The sequence below is a fragment of the Ranitomeya variabilis genome, chromosome 1 (assembly GCF_051348905.1).
Source record: "Ranitomeya variabilis isolate aRanVar5 chromosome 1, aRanVar5.hap1, whole genome shotgun sequence".
NCBI lineage: Eukaryota > Metazoa > Chordata > Amphibia > Anura > Dendrobatidae > Ranitomeya > Ranitomeya variabilis.
In genome coordinates, this window is record NC_135232.1 from 613185455 (window position 1) to 613199773 (window position 14319).

General features: G+C 44.1%; 1 long non-coding RNA gene across 1 annotated transcript in view; it reads right to left on the reverse strand.

Moving 5' to 3' along the window:
• Positions 1-4191, reverse strand: part of LOC143772057 (uncharacterized) — an 81060-nt gene extending 76869 nt beyond the window's left edge. The window contains exon 1 of the long non-coding RNA XR_013215098.1: positions 4175-4191. This is a non-coding gene — a long non-coding RNA (uncharacterized LOC143772057). The remainder of the gene's footprint in view (positions 1-4174) is intronic.
• Positions 4192-14319: the final 10128 nt, after the last annotated feature.

The window sequence follows — 14319 nt, forward strand, 5'->3', positions numbered from 1 at the left end:
GCATAATGGCCCCACATAGTCCCCCATACAGTGTAATTGCCCCAGATAGTCCTCCATACAGAATAATGGGCCCCATATAGTGCTGCCTAATGTATAATGGCCTCACACAGTGCTCCATACAGTATAATGGCCTCACATAGTGCACATACAGTATAATGGCTCCACATAGTCCTCCATACAGTATAATAGGCCCCACATAGTGCTCCACACTGTATAATGGCCTCACATAGTGCTCCATACAGTATATTGGCCTCACATAGTGTTCAATACAGTATAATGTGCCTCACATAGTGCTCCTTACAGTATAATGGTCCTCACATAGTGCTCCATACAGTATAATGCGCCCTACATAGTGCTTCATTCAGTATATTGCACACCACATAGTGCTCCATACAGTATAATGCCTCCCACATAGTGCTCCATACAGTATAAAGGCCCCACATAGTCCTATGTACAGTAAAATAGCCACAAATAGTGCTGCATGCAGTATAATGCTTCCCAAATAGTGCTCAATGCAGTATAATTGGCCTCGCATAGTGCTCTGTACAGTATAATGGGCCCCACATAGTGCTCCATACAGTATAATGGTCCCACATAGTGCTCCATACAGTATAATGGCGTCACATACTGCTCCATCTACTATATAATTGTCTAAGGGTCACTTCCATCTTTCTGTCTGTCCTTCTGTCTGTCTGTCTGTCACGGATATTCATTGGTCGCGCCTCTGTCTGTCATGGAAATCAAAGTCGCTGATTGGTCGTGGCAAAATGCCCACGACCATTGCCACGACCAATCAGCGACGGCCATAGTCTGGCAGCGAAATGGCCGCTGCTTTACTGCCCTGCAGTCAGCGCTGAGCGCTCACACAGGGTTAATGCCAGCGTTAACGGACTGCGGTGTAACGTACTCCGTTAACGCAGCTATTAACCCTGTGTGACCAACTTTTTACTATTGATGCTGCGTTTGCAGCATCAATAGGCCCTGTTGAGGGCAGAGCAAAGTACTGCAGTGCGCAGGCGCTGGGCCTCTCTGACCTTTCCCGGCGCCTGCGCACTGCAGTACTTTGCTCTGCCCTCAACAGGGCAGACAAAGTACGCCGGAGCCGGAGCCGCAGCATGAAGACAAGAAAACAACATCATCGTAAGAAGATGGGAGGCCCCGGACCGCGATCGCCCATCGGATCGGACCGCAGCGGGACCGCCCCTGGATGAGTATAATATAACCTCTTTTTCTCATCTTTCAGATTACATCGGGGGCTTATCTACAGCATTACAGAATGCTGTAGATAAGCCCCTGATGCCGATGGGCTTAGCTCACCTTCGATTTTGGGGGTGACAGGTTCCCCTTAAGGATGCCAAAATAGTTGAAAGTGTAATGCTGGGTGAAAGTGAGATGCTAGGAGGGAGAGGGAAACCCGCCCAATGTTACAGGCCAAATATACTCGGGGGACCCACATGGCATTGGCGGCCAAATATATTTACACTGTGGGCCAAATTTGGCCCACGGGCCAGAGTTTGGCATATGTGTTCTAGCGAAATTCGTATTTTTCTTAACATGTAAATGAGCTGTTAACATCTGTGGGTCAGACATAGATCTCCCTGAGAATCTGCCTCCAGAACTTATTAAAGTTCACTTGGTGAGATGTATTCACATAGCTGAAGGTGAGTGGAACTGTAATAGCGAACAACAGGCTATGCTGGACGGCAGACAAACAAGTGAGGCAGGACATTGGAAACATATTACAATCCCAATACAGTCCCAACATAGAGGTGTGTCAAAGTGGACATTAAAGGGGTTATCCACTACTAGGACATCTTCTCATTCCTCATGTTTGACCCTGTTTAAATAAAAATGCTTATAAAATAGAGACACTCTAACAGTGTCGGCACTCGCATTCCCAGGGATCATGTGAGGTTGATATGTCATGTAAGCCCTGCTCCCAATCAGCGCTGGCATTAATGTCCCCACCTTCGGACAAATCGAACATCAAAAAGATGTCATGGCGCAGCCGCAGCCTTGACTTCCTCTTGATGTTCAATATGTCCGAAGGCGGAGACAGTGAAGCTGGTGCTTGTTGGGTGTAGGGTTTGTGTTAGGTAACAATTTCACATGAGCCCCGCGATTGTGAGTGCCAACACCGCTGGAACGATGACAGCACGGAAGGTGACTATAGGTGTTTTTATATTAATGGGGCCAAACATGTGGAATGAGAAGGGGTTATCTAAGTGGTGGACAACTCCTTTAACAGGCCTTGGTAGATGATGTAATTGAGTAACAACAGGCCACTTTCGAAAACCTGATGTAGCACCCAACAGAGGGTCGAGGCTATAGATGAGCGACAGGAACATAACACTACTCTTGTGTACTGTTGTGGATTGACCTTACTCATTCCTGTTTATCCTTCCTATTTAAGCCCTGAATGCCTTTCTGGATTTGACCTTTGACTGCCTAACTTTTCATTTTCCTGATGTTGTGGATTTTATGATGGCTAACTCTTTACTGCACGTTTGGTTCTAATTTAGTCATTGTCCCTGTCTCTCTGGTTCTAACCAAAGTTTCTCACCTCTCTTCTTTCAACTCGTGCCACCTGCCAAAAGCTACTCCATATGCACAGCCCAGGGGCCCTGACACTGAAGGACAGATTCCTGTATAGGAGTGACAGGGGCGCTTGGGACCTGCTAAGCATAATAGTTTGTGCAAAGTCCGCCTGCTGGTGCCTAGTTAAGTTGACTGATTTCATCAGAGTTAGGCAGTACTGGTATCTGGAGCAATTATAGTTTGGAATGTCTTACCATAAATGAAAGAAAGATTGGACAGACATCTGAAATGGTTTAGTGAATCCTGCATTGAGCAGAGTGTTGGACACAATGACCCTGGAGGTCCCTTCCCTTCTGCCTTGTTCACATGCTGCCATCAACAATGATTTTATGACCCTTGCTAATGACCCAATCAGCCCATTCATTGGATGATTGGCAGCATGTTTACATGGCCAAATGATCGGGAAGGAGCGCTCCATGGAATATTCACTGAGCTGATTAGTGGCCCATATAAATGCTAGACTGGAGGCAAACCACAAAAAAATCGACAATCATAACTTACAAGGTCAGAACGTATAGCTTGATTGACTTGGAACAATCTTCATAAAAAGTAGACCTTGGTGAAACTGGCCACTGACACTGGAAAGGAGCTGTCTAGCATTCCAGATAGCTCAGTAACACAGTCTCTCGGATTACATTCTGACAGTAATGCCTTATCTGCCCTGTAGGGGTGCTGTAGGGACACTGAACACTTGCTTTCTTTATTCCCCACAGATTACCGCCAATGGCAGCAGTGGGGAATCCAATGATCAGCCAATCGGTGTGGGACCCTTCTACCAAAAAGATATAGTCAAAAAAACAGACAACTCTTTTAGGGCTAGAAACCTCTCTTTTCATGGGTCCTAGAGCTGTATTGTGGTCTGTTCCTTTAATTGATACTGAGCAGTATAATTTAAAGGGAACCTGTCACCTGAATTTGGCGGGACCAGTTTGGGGTCATATGGGCGGGGTTTTCGGGTGTTTGATTCACCCTTTCCTTACCCGCTGGCTGCATGCTGGCCGCAATGTTGCCTTGCGCTGGCGTGTACTCCGGAGGACAGAGCATGAACTTCAATCCAATATTGCGGCCAGCATGCAGCCAGCGGGTAAGGAAAGGGTGAATCAAACACCCGAAAACCCCGCCCATATGACCCAAAACTGGTCCCGCCAAATTCAGGTGACAGGTTCCCTTTAAAGGTGATTTCAATAAGGAAGGAAGTACCATAGTTAGCGTCTCCTTTTACTTCATGACTTATCTATAAAGCTATAACATTGCAATAAGAAAGGTAAAAAGAAATTGGATATTTGCAAACAAATGTAGCAGTTTCACTGTTTATTCTTGTAGAAATACGCTATATAATGGCAAAAAACATTTACTATTTTACTTGGAATCCTGGTGGATCAGAGGTCAGTTCAATCTATAAAATAAAATGAAGGATGGCTTTTCTACAGGGCCATATAATCTGTCTCCACTTGTGAGATGGAACACACATCCTTATTTACTGCTATGAAGCGCACAGTCATGGTTATACAAATAGCCTTTAAATAGGATTACTAATTATGGCTGCTGATCTGTAGGCTTGAATCATGCTGTTTACCTGCACCGTCGTCTGTTCTGGGAGAGCCGGAGTAAAAAAGACAGCTGCAGACCCAGCACAATCTGTTTTCTCTTACTGGCTGTTCAGACAAACATATTATATCTTATCTGCACACCATCACTAATTGCAAAACATTCTGTCTGCAGAACAACAGCCTTACCGACAATCCACCAAATTATGAACACATATACAGTGGGGAAAATAAGTATTTGATACACTGCCGATTTGCAAGTTTTCCCACCTACAAAGAATAGAGGCCTGTAATTTATCGCAGGTACACTTCACCTGTGAGAGACAAAATCTAAAAATAAAAAATATCATTGTAAAATTTTTAAATAATGAAATTGCATTTTAATGCATGAAATAAGTATTTAATCACCGACCAACCAGCAAGAATTCTGGCTCTCACAGACCTGCTAGTTTTTCTTTAAACTCTGCTCTCATTACCTGTATTAATTGCACCTGTTCACACACTCAATCACACTCCAACCTCACCACCATGGCCAAGACCAAAGAGCTGTCTAAGGACACCAGGGACAAAATTGTAGACCTGCACCTGCTGGGATGGGCTACAGAACAATAGGCAAACACAGGTTGGTGAGAAGGCAACAACTGTTGGCATAATTATTAGAAAATGGAAGAAACACAAGATGACTGTCAATCTTACTTGGTTTGGGGCTCCATACAAGATCTCACCTTGTGAGGTAAGGATGATTCTGAGAAAGGTCAGGAATCAGCCTAGAACTACATGGGAGGACCTGGTCAATGATCTGAAGAGAGCAGGAACCAAAGTCTCAAACATTGCTGGTAGTAACACACTATGTTGTCATAGATTGCAATCTGCAGGGCATGCAAGGTCCCCAGCACATGTACAAGCCTGTTTGACAATGACCATCTGGATGAGCCAGAGGATGCATGGGAAAAGGTTATGTGGTCAGATGAGACCAAATAGAACTTTTTTGTATCAACTCCACTCGCCATGTTTAGAGGAAGAAGGATAAGTACAACCCCAAGAACACTGTCCCAACCGTGAAGCATGGTGGGGGAAATATCATACTTTGGGTGTGCTTTTCTGCAAAGGGCACAGTACGACTGCACCGTATTGAAGGGAGGATGGATGGGGCCATATATTGTGAGATATTTGCCAACAACCTCCTTCCCTCAGTAAGAGCATTGAAGATGGGACATGGCTGGGTTTTCCAGCATGACAATGACCCGCAACACACAGCCAGGGCAGCTAAGGAGTGCCTCCGTAAGAAGTGTTTGAAGCTCCTGGAGTGGCCTAGCCAGTAGTGTAGCTACCACGAGGGGGCAGAAGGGGCCATTGCCCCAGACCCCATGCTCTGAGGGGGCCCACCCGGAGCTACACAACTGTATCGGGGTATTGCACAGCATCTACTACAGAGTCTGCCTATGGGGGGTCTGCATTATACTACAGAGTCTGCCTATGAGGGGGATTCCTTATACTACAGAGTCTGCATATGGTGGGCTGCCTTATTAGAGTTTGCCTATGGCGGATTCCTTATACTACAGAGTCTGCCTATGGGGTCTACCTTATACTACAGATTCTGCCTATGGGGGTCTGCCTTATACTATAGAGTCTGCCTATGGGGGCTGCCTTATATTACAGTCTGCCTATGGGGGGCTGCCTTATTACACAGTCTGCCTATGGGGGCTGCCTTATTATAGAGTCTGCCTATGGGCGTCTGCCTTATACTACAGAGTCTGCCTATGGGGGGCTGCCTTATACTACAGAGTCTGCCTATGGGGGCCTGCTCTATACTACAGAGTCTGCCTATGGGGGGCTGCCTTATTACAGTCTGCCTATGGGGGGCTGCCTTATTGCAAAGTCTGCTTATGGGGGGTCTGCCTTATACTACAGAGTCTGCCTATGGGGCTGCCTTATACTACAGAGTCTGACTATGGGGGATTTGCCCTATACTACAGAGTCTGTCTATGGGGGATTTGGCCTAGACTACAGAGTCTGCCTGTGGGGGGGTCTGCCTTATTACAGAGTCTGCCTATGGGGGGATTTCCCTATACTACAGAGTCTGCCTATGGGGGTCTGCCTTATACTACAGAGCCTGCCTATGGGAGTTGCCTTATTACAGAGTCTGCCTATGCGGGCTGCCTTATTACAGGGTCTGCCTATGGGGGGCTGCCTTATTACAGAGTCTGCCTATGGGGATGCCTTATTAAAGAGTCTGCCTATGGGGGTTGCTTATTACAGAGTTTGCCTATGGGGGTTGCCTTATACTACAGAGTCTGGCTATGGGGGCTGCCTTATACCACAGAGTCTGTCTATGGGGGCTGCCTTACACTACAGAGTCTGGCTATGGGGGCTGCCTTATACTATAGAGTCTGCCTATGGGGGCTGCCTTATACTACAGAGTCTGCCAATGGGGGCTTCCTTATACTACAGAGTCTGCCTATGGGGGCTTCCTTATACTATACAGTCTGCCTATGGGGGCTGCCTTATACTACAGGGTATGCCTATGGGGGGCTGCCTTATACTACAGAGTCTGCCTATGGCGGCTGCCTTATACTACAGTATCTGCCTATGGGGGGCTACCTTATACTACATAGTCTGCCTATGGAAGGCTTCCTTATAATGCAGAGTCTGCCTATGGGTGCTGCCTTGGGCTATAGAGTGTGCCTATGGGGAATGCCTTTTGCTATAGAGTCTGCCTATGGAGGTGCATTATACAATATAGAGTAGGCCTATGGGGAGTGCATTATACTATATGAAGTGCCTATGGGCACTTGCACCCAGCATTACTATATAACAGAGGGGTGCTTTAGAATTTAGGAGGCACAGAGAACCACACAGCAGGTGCAGTAATAGGGACACATACGGCAGCAGCGGCTCAGTATTGGGGTATCAGCAGGATGGGGAGTTTGTGCAGGTTGGGAATAGATGGTGATGGGGCTAGAATATGAGAAGTGAAATGTGTCTTTGTTGCATTCTCTGCAGCCGAGTCCTGGCTGGAAGAAGTTGTCATGTCGGTCTGGGCCAGATGGAAAAGATGGGAAAAATGAACGATTCCATCATCAGAAAGAACGTCAGCAGTAAGACATTATCTGTAACTGTGCTGTGATCTTTTATATGTTCTGTAGAACTGGTATCTACCACTGACCATGGCGGTAATATCCATGTTGGTCTTTGTATAGAGATTATTTTCAGCAACAGCACGGTCATCTGCTGAGGTTCTCCTCCACTATTAGGGTGCATCACACAGTTGTAATCAAGGATACCTGGTTAGAGGCCCACTCAGAAGCTTCGCCCCCTCCTGAACCAAAACCCTAGCTATGCCTCTGGGCCTAGCCAGTCTCCAGACCTGAATCCAATAGAAAATCTTTAGAGGGAGCTGAAACTCAGTGTTTCCCAGCGACAGCCCCGAAATCTGAAAGATCTGGAGTAGATCTGTATGGAGGAGTCGGCCAAAAACTGCTGCAGTGTGTCAAATGTGGTCAAGAACTACAGGAAATGTCTGACCTCTATAATTACAAACAAAGTTTTCTGTACAAATATTAAGTTCTGTTTCTCTATTGTATCAAATACTTATTTCGTGAAATAAAATGCAAATTAATTATGTAAAACTCATACAATGTGATTTTCTGGTTTTTGTTTAGATTCTGTCTCTCATAGTTGAAGTGTACCTACGATAAAAATTACAGACTTCTCCATTCTTTGTAGGTGGGAAAACTTGCAAAATCGGCAGAGTATCAAATACTTATTTCCTCACTCTATGATATATATATACAGTACAGACCAAAAGTTTGGACACACCTTCTCATTTAAAGATTTTTCTGTATTTTCATGACTATGAAAATTGTACATTCACACTGAAGGCATCAAAACTATGAATTAACACATGTGGAATTATATACTTAACAAAAAAGTGTGAAACAACTGAAATTATGTCTTATATTCTAGGTTCTTCAAAGTAGGCATCTTTTGCTTTGATGACTGCTTTGCACACTCTTGGTATTCTCTTGATGAGCGTCAAGAGGTAGTCACCGGGAATGGTTTTCCAACAATCTTGAAGGAGTTTCCAGAGATGCTTAGCACTTGTTGGCCCTTTTGCCTTCACTCTGCGGTCCAGCTCACCCCAAACCATCTCGATTGGGTTCAGGTCTGATAACTGTGGAAGCCAGGTCATCTGGCATAGCACCCCATCACTCTCCTTCTTGGTCAAATAGCCCTTACACAGCCTGGAGGTGTGTTTGATGGTCCAACGCAAAGTGGATGGAATAGCATGCCGCTGCAAGATGCTGTGGTAGCCATTCTGGTTCAGAATGCCTTCAATTTTGAACAAATCCCCAACAGTGTCACCAGCAAAGCACCCCCACACCATCACACCTCCTCCTCCATGCTTCACGGCGGGAACCAGGCATGTAGAGTCCATCCGTTCACCTTTTCTGTGTCGCACAAAGACACGGTGGTTGGAACCAAAGATCTAAAATTTGGACTCATCAGACCAAAGCACAGATTTCCACTGGTCTAATGTCCATTCCTTGTGTTCTTTAGCCCAAACAAGTCTCTTCTGCTTGTTGCCTGTCCTTAGCAGTGGTTTCCTAGCAGCTATTTTACCATGAAGGCCTGCTGCACAAAGTCTCCTCTTAACAGTTGTTATAGAGATGTGTCTGCTGCTAGAACTCTGTGTGGCATTGACCTGGTCTCTAATCTGAGCTGCTGTTAACCTGCGATTTCTGAGGCTGGTGACTCGGATTAACTTATCCTCAGAAGCAGAGGTGACTCTTGGTCTTCCTTTCCTGGGGCGGTCCTCATGTGAGCCAGTTTCTTTGTAGCGATTGATGGTTTTTGCAACTGCACTTGGGGACACTTTCAAAGTTTTCCCAGTTTTTCGTACTGACTGACCTTCATTTCTTAAAGTAATGATGGCCACTCGTTTTTCTTTACTTAGCTGCTTTTTTCTTGCCATAATACAAATTCTAACAGTCTATTCAGTAGGACTATCAGCTGTGTATCCACCAGACTTCTGCTCAACACAACTGATGGTCCCAACCCCATTTATAAGGCAAGAAATCCCACTTATTAAACCTGACAGGGCACACCTGTGAAGTGAAAACCATTCCCGATGACTACCTCTTGAAGCTCATCAAAGCAGTCATCAAAGCAAAAGGTGGCTACTTTGAAGAACCTAGAATATAAGACATATTTTCAGTTGTTTCACACTTTTTTGTTAAGTATATAATTCCACATGTGTTAATTCATAGTTTTGATGCCTTCAGTGTGAATGTACAATTTTCATAATCATGAAAATACAGAAAAATCTTTAAATGAGAAGGTGTGTCCAAACTTTTGGTCTGTACTGTATATATATATATATATATATATATATATATATATATATATATATATACTGTATATATATATATATATATATATATAATATACTAGGTGGTAGCTCGATTCTAACGCATCGGGTATTCTAGAATATGTATGTAGTTTATTTATGAAGATTTTAGAATAATGCATTGAATACACAGGATTCGGCCAACCGCGACCAATTAGTGAAGCGTGGTTCAAATCCCGCACCAATTCGCAGCCGGACTGCGCCTGTCTCTGATTGTTCGCGGTCAGCCACGTAGTATATAGCACAGCCACGTAGTATATAACAGCCCACGTAGTAAATAGCACAGCCACGTAGTACATAGAACAGCCACGTAGTATATTGCACAGCCATGTAGTATATAGCACAGCTATGTAGTATATAGCACAGCCCACGGAGTATATAGCACAGCCACGTAGTATATAACACAGCCCACGGAGTATATAGCACAGCCCATGGAGTGTATAGCACAGCCCACAGAGTGTATAACAGCCCACATAGCATATAACACAGCCACGTAGTTTATAACAGCCCACGTAGCATATAACACAGCTCACGTAGTATATAACAGCCCACGCACGCAGTATATAACACAGCCCACATAGTGTATAACACAGCTCACGTAGTGTTTAACAATCCCACGTAGTATATAACAGCCCACGTAGTATATAACACATCCCACGTAGTATATAACAGCACACATAGTGTATAACACAGCCCACGTAGTATATAGCACAGCCCACACAGTATATAGCACAGCCCACGTAGTATATAACAGCCCACGTAGTGTATAACACAGCCACGTAGTATATAGCACAGCCCACGTAGTATATAGCACAGCCACGTAGTATATTGCCCAGCCACATAGTATATTGCACAGACCGCTACATCATCATCTCGCGAGACCGCAATGCATGGACCGGTCATCTGAGCGTCGCGAGGAGCGGGAAAGGCCTGTTCTGGATCCGGGGGCCCACGGAAGGTGAGTATATAATGATTTTTTATTTTTTTTATTATTTTTAACATTAGATCTTTTTACTATAGATGCTGCATAGGCAGCATCAATAGTTAAAAGTTGGTCACACAGGGTTAATAGCAGCGTTAACGGAGTGCGTTACCCGCGGCATAACGCGGTCCGTTAACGCTGCCATTAACCCTGTGTGAGCGCTCACTGGAGGGGAGTATGGAGCGGGCACTGACTGCTGGGAGTAGGGAGGGACTAATTCTCGGCCGGACTGTGGCCGTCGCTGATTGGTCCACTCAGCGATGCGGGATTTCCGGGACAGACAGACGGAAGTGACCCTTAGACAATTATATAGTAGATATAAATACATACAGTACAGTGAAAAGGTTTCAGACAGATATTGAAAAAATGTGTCAATATAAGAAATCTTTCAAAAATGTAAGTGTTAATAGTTTATTTTTAACAATTAGTAAAATACAGAGGGAATGAACTAAAGATATATAAAGATACAGTATATGAGCCACATCACTATTTGGTGTGACCGCCCTTTGCCTTTTTTTAGGCACTTGTGACTTACACACACAATACTTGAAGGAAGTTGGCAGAAGGTTGTTCCAGACATCTTAGAGAACGAACCACAGATCTGTGGATGTCACTTGTACAAATCCTTCTGTCTCTCCATGTGATCCCAGATACTGAGATCAGGGCTCTTTGGGTCCGGATCATCACTTCCAGGACTCCTTGTTCTTCTGCACACTGAGGATATTTCTTGATGACATTGGCTGGATATTTGGGGACATTGTCCTGTGGTAGAATAAATGTGGAGGTGATCAGACTGATGGTGATGTGTGATGGAGAAGTATCTGCCTGTATTTCTCAACCTTGAGGACACCAAGAAATGGGCAACATTGAGGATGGTGGACACAGTGGTCGGCCGAGGAAACGGCGCAGAAGATGAAAGATATAATATCCTTACATTGCTTCAAAACCAGAAACTCTGTTCTAGCTGCAGAACTAGAATGGAGATTAAGAGCCCGGATCTCTAGTATAAGATTTGAGTGTGACCTCACAAATGCTCTTCTAGATGAAGGGGCAAAAATTCTCACAGACACCTCCAAAATCTTGTAGAAAACCTTCCCATAGTGGAATCTCAGTATAAATGAGCACATCCCCTTTGAAAAGCAAGGTTTTTATCCAAATTTTGACAACAGTGAGTTTCATTGAACATTTTTTTAACACAACTCATGAAAGTAAGGTTAATGAGAACCTGTCAGCAGGATTTAGCACTATAAAGTAAAGGTATGGCCACAATGGATCCATTGCACTGATTAAATTCATATTTTATTGAAGGGATCCGATCAAGTGGTTCTATTTTAATCATGGTGTTAAGTTTTCTTTTGTTGACGTCTTCTGTGCATCAGGGCGGGCCTGAGGAGTTGGTTCTTCCTCTGCTCCGGCTCCTCGGTCTGCCTCCTGATTTCCACAGGTCACTGTTTATTCAGTGACTGGCCTCCATTTTGTATTTTCACACCATCATTGGGTGAGCAGCATATGCCCAGTATGAGATTTCACGTCTGGTGTTCGAATCTTATATAAAACTAGATTGTGGCCCGATTCTAACACATCGGGTATTCTAGAATATGCATGTCCCCGTAGTATATGGACAATGATGATTCCAGAATTCGCGGCAGACTGTGCCCGTCGCTGATTGGTCGAGGCAACCTTTATGACATCATCATCGCCATGGCAACCATTATGACATCTACGTCGATACTGTGCCCGTCGCTGATTGGTTGAGGCGAATTCGCGGCAGACTGTGCCCGTCGCTGATTGGTCGAGGCAACCTTTATGACATCATCGTCACCATGCTGTGCCCGTCGCTGATTGGTCGAGGCCTGGCGGCCTCGACCAATCAGAGACGCGGGATTTCCAGGACAGACAGACAGACAGAAAAACCTTTAGACAATTATATATATAGATGGAGCATGCGCTGATCGAGATCTGACTGGGAGGTTCCTCTCAGTTTCTGATCCAAAAACCTCTAAAAAAATTCTGTGTGCACATAGCCACTAAGTGACAATACCTGAAGCACGCTCCAAAAACATGCCTAGGTGTTGTTTTAGCTTTCAAATTGGCTTGTAATGTAAACTATTGAGCTTCTTTCTAGTGGAAATGTGTGTAGAATGGTCAGGTCACTTTTTTTGTCTGCTTGACATTTTTGGAAATCTAAAGTGGTCAAAAAACCGAACATAAGAACAAGTTGCTTTTACATAGAAATGAACAGGAAGAGTCTTTCAAGTTTTTTTTACGATTTTCTGGAATTATGTGCTCCATAAAACGCCTCAGAAAACTCAATGTGAATATAGTTCCTCGAGCTGCTGAGCTTCGTCCTCACCCACAACTTTTTTATCTTTAAGAATTTTTTCTATCTCCAGAGACTTGGAACGGTCATGCCTTCGTATGCCAATCTCTTGGCTTCCTGGGAGAGATTCAGTCAAGTCTTTGATACGTACAGATTCTGCCCATAGTACAGTCACCGGTTGGACAGTTTCTAAGAATGAGTTGGATTTCTACCTCTAATAGATGCAGATTCTGCAAATAGTCCAGTCACCGGTTGGACAGTTTCTAAGAATGAGTTGGATTTCTACCTCTAATGACAAATTTGATGAGCAGGCCAGTGACTTGAAAATACAATTTGAGCAGAAGGTGTACAGTTGGAAAAATCTAAAACATGGATACAATAGAGCAAAAACTACCCCTTGGAGTCAACTCTTATATAAAAATAAAAACAGAGAGAAGAGCGATGATAAGGTCAGATTAATTTCTACGTTTAACCACGAGTGGACAGTTAGGAGGGCGATTGTTGCCAAACATTGGGCAATACTTAAGACTGAACCTTCCCTGGGACCTTACCTGGGCAGCTCACTCACCATTGATGACACCTAGGAGATCCAAAAATCTCAAGGAAATCTTAATTAAAAGTCACTATGTCCCAGAAAAATTGAATCCCTTTGATTCAAGGGGACCAATTCTTGGATGCCTCACCTGCGGCCACTGTCTTGCCTGCGCCAATGTCCTCCATTGCATGACATTTGACTCAGCAGGAGGTGATAAACATTTTCAAATTCAACATCACATATCGTGTAGTAGCACAAATGTGATCTGTTACACCACATGTAGCTGCCCACTGATATATGTGGGCCTTACATCTAGAGAACTTAGAGTTAGTGTATGAGAGCATGTGCAGGACATTGACGTGGCCAAGACAGTGGCCGCCCCTTCTGGTTTAAAAACAATCCCTCGGCATTTTAAGGTCTACCATGGGTGTGATCCAAAGTCATTCATGGTAAGGGGTGTTGATGTGATCCAAACTGGGATTAGAGGAGGAAATATAAAAAAAAACTCCTAGCTCAACAAGAAGCTAAATGGATCATGACACGAGACCCAATGACCTCAAATGGTCTGAATGAATTACTCAAATTCACCTAATTTCTATAAATGATTATGGTCCTTTTTTGGTATCTATATACTAATTCGTCCACTCTTTTAATGGATGTTTTAAGCCCTTATCTTTTGTCTACTTACTTCTCTTCTATGTTTTTTAGTTGAGATTATTTTGAATGGACGCATGTAAAGAGCCCTCATCGGCATCTGACTGAAGATAACCCAAGTGGACGTCTATTTGAAATATGTATATATTTATTTAGAAATGATGTCTTGCAGTTACATCATTGAAGCTTTATATCCACTTGATATAATCTTGGTGGGGATGGTATACATTGTTGATATAGACATATGTTTATGCACCCTATGATCGTTTGCAG